This window comes from Cavia porcellus, unplaced genomic scaffold, assembly GCF_034190915.1.
Source record: "Cavia porcellus strain 051 isolate PalLab524CR breed Dunkin Hartley unplaced genomic scaffold, mCavPor4.1 scaffold_17, whole genome shotgun sequence".
NCBI lineage: Eukaryota > Metazoa > Chordata > Mammalia > Rodentia > Caviidae > Cavia > Cavia porcellus.
In genome coordinates, this window is record NW_026947500.1 from 43,174,093 (window position 1) to 43,186,903 (window position 12,811).

General features: G+C 40.1%; 1 protein-coding gene across 9 annotated transcripts in view; it reads right to left on the reverse strand.

The window, feature by feature from the left end:
- The window catches only part of Ambra1 (autophagy and beclin 1 regulator 1), a 186,973-nt gene extending 182,125 nt beyond the window's left edge, over window positions 1–4,848 (reverse strand). For 2 of the 9 annotated variants that reach the window (XM_063227844.1, XM_005001577.4), the window contains exon 1: window positions 4,625–4,846. The gene's annotated coding sequence lies outside the window, so the exon portion shown is untranslated. Of the gene's footprint in view, window positions 1–4,624 lie in introns of all 9 variants that reach the window. The other 7 variants (XM_063227843.1, XM_005001578.4, XM_013147457.3 and 4 more) reach the window with 5 other exon arrangements.
- Between the last annotated feature and the right edge of the window lie 7,963 nt (window positions 4,849–12,811).

Sequence of the window (12,811 nt, forward strand, 5' to 3'; positions counted from 1 at the left end):
AGCTCAGTGCAAAAGTCCTGGTTCACTCTCCAGGCCCCCCCCCCCCCACAAAATGAATATGGTGGCACATGCCTGCAGTCCCAGCATGTGGGAGGCTGAGGCAGGAGGATCACTGCAAGTTTGAGGCCAATCAGAGCTACACAGTGAGTTCAACACCAGCCTGACCTAAATAGTGTTTCAAAAAATCAAAAAGGAAACATGGAAATAAAGGACAGAAGGGAAAAAGGCTGAGAAGGAGAAAAGATGGAAGGAGAGAAGAAAATAAGAAAAGAAAAAAAAAAACAAAAACCTTGGGATGTTAACAACAAACATTTTCTCTAATTCCTTTAAGACTGAGATTTGGGGGAAAATTGAAATAAACTGTTGACCTAAACAGGGTGTATGGTGACCCACACCTGTAATTCTAGTACTTTTGGGAGGCTAAGAGCATCTCAAGTTCAAGTAATAGCTGGTCAATTTAGTGAGACACTGTCTCAAAATAGAAAATAAAACTCCCTCATTTCTCTGAGCACCTGTACTTGCTCAAGTGTATCCTATAGCTACCTCTAATAAATTATTCTCATAAAAATAAAATAATAAAAAAGCATTTGAGGGCCAAGAATTCAGTTAAGCGGCATAAGTGCCTGCCTGGCAAGCACAAGGTCATGAGTTCAATCCCCAGTCCCAAATGATAATAATAATAAATTTAAAAAATAAAAAAGCATCAGAGGCCAGCTATAGTGGTTCACACTTGTAATCCCAGCACTCAGGAGGCTGAGGAGGAAGGATTGCTAAGACTTCAATGCCAGCCTGGGTTAAAAAGTGAGTTCAAGGCTAGCCTGAACTACAAAGTGAAACTCTGTCTCAAAAAGGCTTAAAAATTTTTTCTATATATATATGAAGATGAAACGATTAGGAATAAAATCATTGCAAACACTCTGGGTTCAATTCCCAGTGCTTCCCTCCCTGCCCAAAAAATTGTTGACCTAACCTGTGAAAATTCATGAACATCATGAAGACCATAAATGTTCATATTCAGGCCAAGCATGGTGTGTACACCTGTAATCCCAGCACTTGGGGGGCTGAGGCAGAGAATCACTGCAAGTTTGAGGCCAGCCTGGTCTACATAGTACAACTCATCTTAAAAAAAAAAAAGTTCAGATTGAGTATAAATAAGGAGTAAAATACACTGTCAAAAAAATCATTTTCAGGCCAGCAAGGTGGCACATGTCTGTTTTCCCAGGTGAGGTCGAAGGATCACAACAAATTTGAGTCTATCATATAAAATTTAATAATTTAAAAAATCCCTTGGGGCTGGGGATTTAGCTCAGCGGCATAAGAGCCTGCCTTGCAAGTGCGCAGTCATGAGTTCGATCCCCAGTACCAATAAAAAAAAAAAAGTTTAAAAGAAAAAGAAATCCCTTAAAATTTACTAATATCCCATGATATGTATAATCATTATGTACTACATGTATGTAGTAGTAAAATAAAATTTTACAAAATTCCAGAATTTTCAAGAAAAAAAAATTTAAGCCACCAGGTGTGGTGACACATACAGCACTCAAGAGGCTAAGGCAGAACTGCTACCAGTTCAAAGCCAGCCTGGGCTACAGAATTAATGCAAGGTCAGCCTGAACTACATAGCAAAACTGGTCTCAAAAAAAAAAAAAAAGAAAGAAAGAAAAGAAAAGAAAAATTTTAAAAGATCTGGTGCAAAACCTGTTGATTAAATACCCAATGCTGCAAAATTAAGTAAATAAAAAATAAAATTGTTTCAACAACTCTGTTCTAAGCCAAGTCCTAGAAGATAGAATTTCACACCTTTAATAATTCCCCAAGAACTTTCTAACTACATTGTGAACCTATATGTTTTTGAAAAGAAATGCCAGAAGAGAGACCTATTTGATTTTGATAGAACACATGATTTAACTAAGTAAAAACTATACATTTCTACAACAGAGAAGCTGGCAATAAGCTCTATTTCTATAACCTATCACCACTACCACATTTCTTGTCTGCCTCAATTCATCTTAAACTTCTGCCAAATATTTCCTACACGTGGGGCTCGGCAGTGCACACCTGCAATTCCAGGACTCAGGAGGCTAAGGCAAAATCACTGTGAATTCAGGGCCAGTTTGGGCTAGATAGTGAGTTCTAGCCCAGCCTGGATTGCATAGCAAAACCCTGTCCCAAAAAATCTAAAAAGTGGGCCAGGGATATAGCTCAGGGGGACGACACCTGCCTGGCAAGCATGAGGTCCTGAGTGCGATTCTCAGTACCAAAAAAAAAAAAAAAATTTACTTCCCTATAAAAATATAACACGCCAGGCATGGTGCTGCGTGTCTATAATCCCAGCACTCTGGGAGGCTAAGGAGGTAGAGTTACAAGTTCAACTTCAGCCTGGGCAACTAAGGGCAACCCTCTCTCAAAACAAAAAATAAGAAAGAGCTGGGAGTTTAGTTAATTGTTCAATCCCCAGTACCACAAAAATAAAATGTTTAATGTGTCAAACATTTTGTGGTAATACGGAAATCTCTATTTTTCAGCATTCATTAAAAGCCAAGGAGATCCTACTTGTAACTTTAAATTCTATGCATAATTTATTAATTCCTAGTGGATTTAGAGAACTCCTTCTCTAAAATTCTTCCCTCTGAAACACATCCACTTCTGTACTACAAAGTGCTGATGTTATATAGCTCAGTGGCACAGCACCTGCCTGGCAAACACAAGATCCTGAGTTTTGATTCTTGGAGTAAATAAATAAATAGTATAGTAAAAACTTTTTCAGAAAACACACATTCTTAGCTTAATTTCCCAATCTAGATTCTCCGTAAAGCCCAATGGCTCTTCCACCCTTCCTGGGACCACTGAGGTCCTAGTTAGTAGGAAACTGCTCAGGATCAAAGGCCCTGCACGAAATCTTGTTGATTAAATACCCAATGCTGGGTGTGGAACTCAGTAACAGGGGCCTCAGTAATATGCTTGAGGCCCTGGGTTCAATCCCCAGGCCCAAAAAAGACTTTTAAAAATAAACCTTGGTGACTACACGTACAAAAAAAAAAAAAAAACTTTCGGGGCTAGGGATTTAGCTCAGGGGGATAAGCGCCTGCCTTGCAAGCAGGCAGTCGTGAGTTCGATCCCTGGTACCGATAAAAACTTTCACCGAAACAGTAATCTTTCCGAAACTCATATAACAATTCTAAAATTGTTACAGATCTATCCAAAGACAAGGAATTTAATCTGCATTCTCTTCAAGTCATTCTGCTACAAACTCTATACACTATGGAAACTTATCCAATCCCGAATGACCTTTAGACTTGTTTCTCCCCAATAAATGATAAAAATCAGGATCATGATACTCAATCCAATGAAAATAAAATGAAAAAAAAATTACTAACATTTCAAGTTGGGGGGGGGGATAATGGGGGACAGGGGTTTAGCTCAGTGGCAAAGGCCTGCCAGCACAAGATCGTGAGTTCAACCGCCGGTACCAAAAAAAAGGAATAATAGAACTTAAAAGTTATTAATGGTCATAAGTATCTAAATATCTGAATGATTTCCACACCCAATCTATAACTAGTATACACAGTAACTAAACCATCAATGAAACATGACCAAACTGCTATTAAAATAAAAAACTCCTTGGGTTTCTTTGGGATGCTTCCTAGAAAAGAGACTCTCACAAGACAAGGAGTTCTAAGCTTTTATCATCCCTGTCACACAATAACCACTTACCACCACAGTTGACAGAACAGGTTAAAGAGAAACAAATATCAACCAAAAGGCAAATTCAGCAGTAAACAAAATAATCTATCAAGAAACATAAAGACACATGTAACAGCTACTCACAATGAATGTAATCATTGTGTACAGCAAACATGTACTAATAAAAAAACTTAAAGATACTATCATTGCTATTTCTCCCTAAAACATACTTTGAAAAGCAAAACCAGCCAAAAGATCACATGGTCCCTTAATTGCTGAAGCCTCCAGTGATAATTTATATTTCTAAGAAGGAGTCACAAGTAGTCAAATAAATTACTGTGTGCAAAAAACTAACTAGTAAAGTGACAGGGAAAAAAAGCAAACCAGTGAGTTAAAAGTGACTTGGGCAGTATTTAATCATCTGCCTGGAAAATGGGGCACAGTGACACCCCAGACCTCAACCTCAGTTTCCCTATCCAAAAAAAGGAAGAACAGGACACTTGGCTGAGAGAAACCAGGAGACTGGTTTCACCGGCCTCCACAGATTCCAAGGTTCCTTAAAAGACCGGAATTAATAGGTCTGCAGTGCAACCAAGTCATGACAACAGCAGCGTTATCAGGGGGAGAGGAGAGTGGGACAAGGGTCGCGGTGCACAGAGCTCCGACCGTTCCTGGGAAACACTTTCCCCCCACCCAAAGAGTCCGCCCCCGCCTGGACACCAAGTCCCCATTTCGGAACGGTCCCCGGCAGCCCTGCTCAGCGCTCCTTCCGGCTTCCCTCGCGGCGCCCTGGGCCGCGCCCCCGCACGCAGCCGGCCGTCGCTCCTCTTTCCTCCCCTCCCTTATCCTCCCAGACCGCCCGCCCATCGCTGGCGCCCAGGTTTTCGGGCCCGCGGCGCACGGATGCGGAGCCCGGCCTCCAGGCTTTTCCCGGGCCTACCTTCTTCGCGGGCGAGGGCTCGGCTCGCAGCCCAGCGGGAGGCCTGAACCTCGCAGAAGAAGAGAAAAGAGACGCAAAGGCAGCAAGGGATTCCGTTCTACGAGCCAGCGAGTGAGAGCGGCCTGAGCCAGAGGCCTCGCGGATAACTCAGTCCGCAACCTGGCGCTGCCTCCGCCGCCGCCGTCGCCTCTCAGAAGACATCAAGCGAGAAGACGGCGCAAAGGATCGCCGATTGCGCGAACGTCCCAGGCATCAAAGGGCGAGTGCCGATGCAGCCGTTCAAGGAGGCGCCAATGAGTGCAGAAAAACAGGTCCCGCTTCCAAGACATAAGTAAACAAATCCAGATCACAAGCTGTAGGGCTGAGTAACTTGTAGTTCTGCCATTTTCTGTCGCTTGCAGACCAAATTGTTGAGAGGACTGGACGTTTGCGTCAGTTTATTATCATAGGACCAAAACGCTGTGGTCTAATGTAGGTCAGTGACCGCTATGTGGAGTCTGAGTACTACTTGTCCCAACTGAGCAAAGCATCTCCCTCTTTTGAGCTTTAGATTCCCCCCCCCACAAGGCAGCCTGCCCTACAAAAGAGGTCATCTCAAAAAATTAATTAATTAATTAATTAAAGAGGAGATCATCTCAAACATAAATAAAGATGTAAGGTTTGCCCATATTTGAAATTATTTTTATAGCCTAAATTTCCAGACAAGCATGGTAACACACACTTGTAATTACTGCACTTAGGAGGCAGAGGCAGGAGATCACCCCAAGTTACAGCCAACCTGGTCTGCGTAATGAGTTCAAGGCCAACTTAGACTATACAGCAAGACTGTAAAAAAAAAAAAATCCAGTGACAGAAGTTATCCATATATTAAAATATTTGAACAATATAAAGGTCAAGAATGACAATAAAATCAGCCCTTCTTCAAAAGATGGTGTGTATGTAGGAGTTACAGAAACTTATTGACTCAGAGGAATGACAGATCCTTCATCTTTTACTAGCCAAAGATGAAGACCCCTTTTTAAATTTTACTAACCTTATAATTTTAAGGTCTCTCTTCCCTTCTCCAGTTTAGTATCCAGAGATTTCATCTGTCCTATTCAATGACCACAAATGGGTTTTTGAGGTTGTAGTCAATTTTGAAAAACTGAGCTAGGTGTGATAGTGCGTACCTGTAATCCCAGAACTCTGAGGAGGCAGGAGGATCAGTTTAAAGTCAAGACCAACCTAGGCTACATAGTGAGTTTAAGGCTAGCCAAATTATATAATAAGGCTCTGTTTTTTTTAAAAAAAAAAAAAAAAAAAAGGTCTAGATTTGAAAGGTACTCTGTGGAATTGATGAGAAATGTTTCCTGGGTAAAGCAGGACAGGAGGACGGCAATCCTACGTTCAGTGAGTTTGGCCCATAAAGATTATTCCTTATGTGCACTCAAACAGACTCAAAATCACTGTGGAATCACTCTGGTCCCTTCCTCTCACTCGGGCTTCAGGGCACCATCTAGCAAGTTACACTGAGAACCCCCAATATTCTTTAAGTGAAGGTAAGGCCCAAGTGCAGATGTTTATGATAGTCACACTATGCCAATTGTGATCCAAGGTTGGTTTGGTAGGAATCTGTCCTGATGCAATATGGTAACAAAACCAAAACTTCGGCCAGCCACAGTAGGTGGTAACCACTACTTAGGAGGCTGAGGCAGCAGGGTTGCTTGGCTCAGGGCCTTTGAGATCAGTCTGGGCAACTTGGTGACTTAGTGAGACATTGTCTTAAAATAAACAATAAAAAAGCCTGGAGATGTAGCATCCTATGAAGGCTTTGAGTTCAAGCCTCAGTACAAAACAGAAAAAAAAAAAAAAAAGATGTGGTTAAAATACTGCTTTATGAGGAAACAAGCAACCTCAGATCTCAAATTAAATCTACAAAGCACCCAGTGGAAGAAGGCTTGTCTAGCACATACAAGCCAGGGATTCCATCTTCAAAACTGAAGGAAAAAAACTTTTTGCCAAGTGTGGCAGTGCAGGGGGCTGGGGATTTAGCTCAGCGGCATAAGCACCTGCCTTGCAAGCAGGTGGTCGTGAGTTCCATCCCCCGGTACCGATAAAAAGGAAAAAGACAGAAAAAAAAACCACAAGTGTGGCAGTGCACACCTATAACCCAAGCACTGGGAAGGCTGAGGCAGGAGTCTAATCACAAGTGTGCCAGGCTAGCCTGGCTACATAATGAGTTGAGGCCCACCTGGACTACATAGTGAGATGCTGTCTCACACAAAAAAGCAGAGTCCAATCAACTCCAGCTGATCCCCTTCCACTTCCGCTACACCCCTGTACATATGGTATGCAGAAACCTCCTGCCAAATGGACTCACTCTTCCTAGAGGAGGGTGATGATAGGAAACAGCATTTGAAGTAGAAATAAACAGTAGATAATAATCCATAATTGTTTTTCATCTTGAAGCTGAGTCACCCACAAATTATATCCAAATTTCTTCTGTCATCAACTATTGAGTTCTTTACTTGGACAATGACCAGATTAACCATGTGGAAGGTATGTAGGAGGTAGGAAGGGGACCCAGGGGCAATATCAAGGTGCCACCCATGAGCAGCTTCAAGAAACTGGAAGCAGACAATCCACAGAAAGATTTCCCCTCTGCTCTTGCAAGAAACTGCTGAGGAGCTAAGCTAATTTGCACTTTCATTATTCCAAATGGGTTCTTTTTCTATGGGTGTAATTTAAGAATGAGATTCACTGGGAGACTGTTTATTTCTTAGGAAGCTCTGTCCATCACCCTGCATACAAGATATCTCAGGTCTAAGTTCAGAATGCTTTTTTTAAAAACTTTTTAATTTTATTTATTTTTGCACTGTAACAATTTTATTGGTATGCTTTAAATACATATGATAATACTCACCATTGTGAATTTGTACCTATGCATGATCTGTCTTGGCTCTTTTTTTTTTTTTTCCATTTCCTTCCCCTCCCTTCAACTCCTCTTCCTCTTTTTATTTACAAAAGCTTTGTTTCCATTATTTCTTCTATTCTTTTTTTTCTTGTCTCCTTTTCTTGTCCTCTCTCACCCTTTCCTGTTCTCATTTGAACACTTTCTTCCCATTTCCCAGTCCCTATTATACATTTTGTTTTGTTTTGAGACAGTATCTCGCTATGTAGTTCAGGTTAGCTTTAAACCCACTATGTAGCTCAGGCTGGCCTTGTACTTGCAATCCTCCCACCTGAATGCTAGGATTACAGGCCTGTGCCACCATGCCCAGCTTCTGTTACCCATTTTGGTTGGTTTTTGTATTTTCAGTTTCTCACACCAGAGAAACAGTGTAGTATTTAAGTATGTGTGTCTGCCTGGTACCAATAAAAAAAGAAAAAAGAAAAAAAAAAGTATGTGTGTCTGATTTATTTCACTTAAGAGTATAGGGGACCAGGGATTTAGCTCAGCTGCCTGGTGAGCACAAGGTCATGAGTTCAATCCCTGGTACCAAAAAAAAAAAAAAGAAGAAGAAGAGTATGGTCTCAAGATGCATCCATTTAGCTAGAAATGTCTCAAGCTTATCCTTCACTGTACTTGGCAAGAGTAGTACTTCACTGTATAGAAAAACACATCTTTAGGGTTTGAAGATTTAGCTCAGTGGCATAAGTGTCTGCCTGGCAAGTGTGAAGTCATGAGTTTGATCCCCAGCACCAAAAAAAAAAAAAAAAAAAAAAAAAAAACTTTATCCAGTCATCAGTTGATGGGCAGTAGGAATATTTCCAAGATTTCGCTTTTACAAACTGCTGCCATTGACAGGAGTGCATATATTGCTTTGCTATGGTGCTTTTAATTCTTTCAGGAAGATTCCAAGACGGAAAATAGCTGGCTTGAGTGGAACCCCTAGTTTTAGTTTCCTGAGAATCTCTACACTGATTTCCACAGAGGCTGCACCAGTCTACATTCCCACCAACCGTGCACAAGGCTTCCTTTTTCCACACAGCCCCGCATTCTGCTTTCCCTCCATTGTTCAGGATTGCTTTTCTGGTACCAAATGAATTTTAGGATTGTTTTCTTTAATTCTGTGAAATATGCTGTTGGTATATAGATCAGGGTTGCATTAAATCTGTATAACAATTTTGGAAGTATGGCCATTTTCACTGTATTGGTCTTTTCTACACAAAAGAATATCATCTCATTTTCTGATAACCCTTCAATCTCTTTTTTCAGAATACTGTAGTTTTCAATGTAAAGGCTTTGAAAGGTGTTGTTTCCCTAATTTTTCTCTTTAGTGAGTTTGTTATTTGTGTACTGAAATACTGTTGATTTTTTGAGTGTTGACTTTGTAACAGCTATGCTACTGGATTTGGTTATTAAACATAGAAGTCTTTTGGTGGACTTTTTGGGGTCATCTATCATTAGAGTATATCATCCACTAATAACGATAACTACTATCCTTATTTGTTTTATTTATTCTGTTGTCTAATTGCTGACTAATGTTTCCAGAACTGTATTGAATAAGAGTGGTGACAATGGACATGCTTGTGTTGTTCCTGATTTTAGAGTCCATTTAGTATGATGTTAGCTGTTGGTTTGTCATAGATAGCTTTTTAATAGATTAAGAAAAAGACCATCTATTTCAATTTTCTATAGTCTTTATCATGAGTATGTATTGGACTTTGTCAAACATGTTTTCTGCAATTATTCAGATGATCATATGTTTTTGTGCTACGTTCTATTAATATGGTATATTATATTTATGGTATATTATGTATTATGCTTGTCATATTATGTATTATGGTGTATATGGCCTATTACATTGACTTACATATGTTGAACCATCCTTGCATCCCTGGGATGAATTCTACTTGGTCATGGTATAATCTGAAAAAAAAATCATCACAGATTATCTCTTCTTTTTGGATTGTTCCCTTTACAAAGATGTAGTGACCTTCTTTATCTCTTTTAATCAGTCTTAACTTGAGATTCATTTTGTCTGGAAATAGCTACCCCTGCCTTTTTTCCAGGTTCCCATAGCACGGAGAATTGTTTCTCATCCATGGACTTTCAGTCAATGAATTTCTTTTTGAATTAAATGTATTTCTTGTATCCAGCATATTATTGGTTTTGTTTTTGAGACAGGGTCTCACTATGTAGTTCAGCCTGGCCTTGAATTCTCTATGTTGTCATGGCTGGCCTTGAACTCACAGTGATGCTCCTGCTCAGCCTCCTGAGTGCTGGGATTACAGGTGTGCACCACAATGCCCAGCTTCCAGAATATTATTTGATCTTGCTTCTTGATCCATTCTGCCAATCTGTTTCTTTTGATTGAAAACTTGAGACCATTATCATTGATGGTTATAGCTGATATGTATTCATTTATTCTTTTTTTTTATCGGTACCAAGGGATCAAACTCATGACTGCGCACTTGTAAGGCAGGAGCTTATGCCGCTGAGCTAAATCCCCAGCCCCTGTATTCACTTATTCTTGTCACATTATTTTCCTATTGTTGACTCCTTCCCAACCTTTTATCTCTCTACTTTGTTTGCCTTGCCTGGTAGATTCATTCTGTTAGAGTTCACGGATTTGTAGTCCTTATTATCTGTTGCCACAGTGTTGTTCAGAGCATTCTGAATAACTGGTTTGGTGATCATGAGTTTCTTCAGGTGTTCTTTTATTTCTCCATTAATTTTTTTGGTACCAGAAATGGAACTCACAACCTTGCATTTGCCAGGCAAAAACTTACACTGCTGAGCTAAATCCCTGTCCCTTCTCCATCTAGTTTGAATGATACTTTTTCAGGGTACATCAATCTGGGTGAGAGGCTGTTTTCTTTTAGGGCTTGAAATATTTCACTGTAAGCTCTGAGAGTTTGTGTTGAGAAGTCCACTATGATTCTGATGGGCTTTGCTTTATAGGTAATGTTTGTTTTCTCTAATAGCTTTCAATATTCTGTTCTTGTGTTGAATTTCTGGAATCTTGACTATTATATACCTTTATATATCTAAAAAAAATAGATTTTTTTTTATCACAGCTGCTTTACTTTTCTCTCACTGCTGAGGTGAAATCCTCAACACCGAAAGTTAAAGGGGAAAAGGTTTATTTAGCTCAGTTTTCTTTTCTTGGTCTTTTTCGTTTTTATTGGTACCAGGGATTGAACTCATGACCGCACACTTGCAAGGAAGGCGTTTATGCCACTAAGCTAAATCCCCAGCCCCTATTTAGCTCCGTTTTTAGAGGTTTCAGTCCTCATTAGCTGGCTCTAAGGCAGGGTGACCCAGCTATCTTGGTTACTTTTCTCTCACTGGTGAGACAAAATACCTGACACCCAAAATGACAGAAGGAAAAGTTTATTTAGCTCACAGTGCATGGAGGTTTTAGTCCATAACTTGCTGGCTCCAAGTCAGGATGGCACGGCTAAGGGGCAACATAGCAGCTGCAGCAGATACCAGAAGTGACCAGAGCAAAAGGGAAAAAAAGGAAAAGCATGTTTTCTTCTCTCCCTTAAATTTATGCCAGCTAGCTGCCCCTGGGCAGGTGCACCACTCACATTGCCAATCACAATCTAGACTTTGCATGAGGCTTTGGGGGGAACATCCAGACACAAACCATCACAGTGCAGACTGGCATTGCAGAGGAGAAACAGTTAACGACTAGAAGTTAACAAGGGGTGGGCCTTAACAGTGTCTCCATGTCCTTTTATCTTAGGCTACTGAGATTAGGGCAGTGCCAAGCCAATTAGTGGATTGATTGAGTAATACCCACCTTTAATCCTAGCACCCTTAATCCCTGTGCCCTTGGTCCTAGCATTGCACCATGAATCAATCACACATTCTAGATTAAGCCACCTCTGAAAAAGCTCCGCCTATCACTGTATGAGGCTTTTAAGGGACATCTAGACACAAGTCATAAGAATGGCTAATTGGAGTTCTATATGCCTCCTTATTTGTAAATCAAATTCTTTTCCCCTGCTTGGGAAGTTTTCTGCCATTATTTCTGTGGACAGGTTTTTTTTTCTTCTTCTTTCTTTCTTTTCTTTATGTCACTTACAGTTTTCTGCTTTTTCATTGACTCCAATCAATCTATGTTAATCTTCTTTGCATCATCTAGAACCTAGAACTTGTTGAATTTTTCATAGTCCCTTGTCTCATATATATTTATTTTTTGGGTGTGGGGTTTCAGACAGAGTCTTGCTATGTAGTTCAGGCTGGCTTTGAACTTGTGAGGATTCTTTCCTCTCAGCCTCTTGAGTGCTGGAACTACAGGGATGTGCCACAGTGCAGTTTGTGTCCTTTACTATTTTTAAGAAATCTTTCATGGTGGCTGACTGCAATCCTGTCAAAATGAGGATATTCCATCCTCATTTTGGTTCATTCTTCTGCATATACTTGCAATGGAATTTTTAATCTCCTATATATCTATTTGAATGTCTCATGGATTGTATTTGTTTCCTATGTTGGACATTCATTGATTCTGTCATTTTCTAAGCTTCTCAATTTCTTGGAGACATTATTATCCTTTGTATTTTATTTTTATCTATATTTGATCTAGACTCAATAACCATGTCTTTCATTATGGTCACTCTCTTTGTAGTTATCTGAGAAATTATTTCTGATTTGATTTTTTCTAAAGCCTTATTCATCTGCTTTGTTACTTCTGCTGTTACCATGTCAGAGAATCTAAGTAGCGGGCTTTCAAATTGTTCCACCACATTGCCCCCCAGGTCTGCCTTTGGCAAGCTGGAAGTCTGCAGTTGCATCTTGCATAAGTGTCTTTTTTCCTTTAGTTTTATTTGAGTTGATGCTTTTAAATTGCTTATGCAAGTAGCTTTATTGCTAGTATTTAGAACCCTTACCTGGGAAATGACTACTTCTTACAGATGTTTTCCAGATATAGCTGGCCCTTGGGTTTTAGGTGTGTTGCAAGATCCCACCTCTTCAATTCATTGGGGATGAAAAGTCGTTACATATTTGGCCTAGCTCCTGGTTCTTTGGCACCAGCCTATAGTATCATTTGGGACTCACAGGCAATCTTGGTCTTGGCACACCAGGAAGAACTACTGATTAGAACAACTGCGTCATCTTGGTTAAGGTAGTACAATCAACAATAAAAGCAATACAATCAGCAATAACTGCAGCATCAAATGCAGCCTAGAAAATGACAAACTGTGATAATTATTAATTTGCCACTTTTAACTATATGAACTATATTTGTGGCT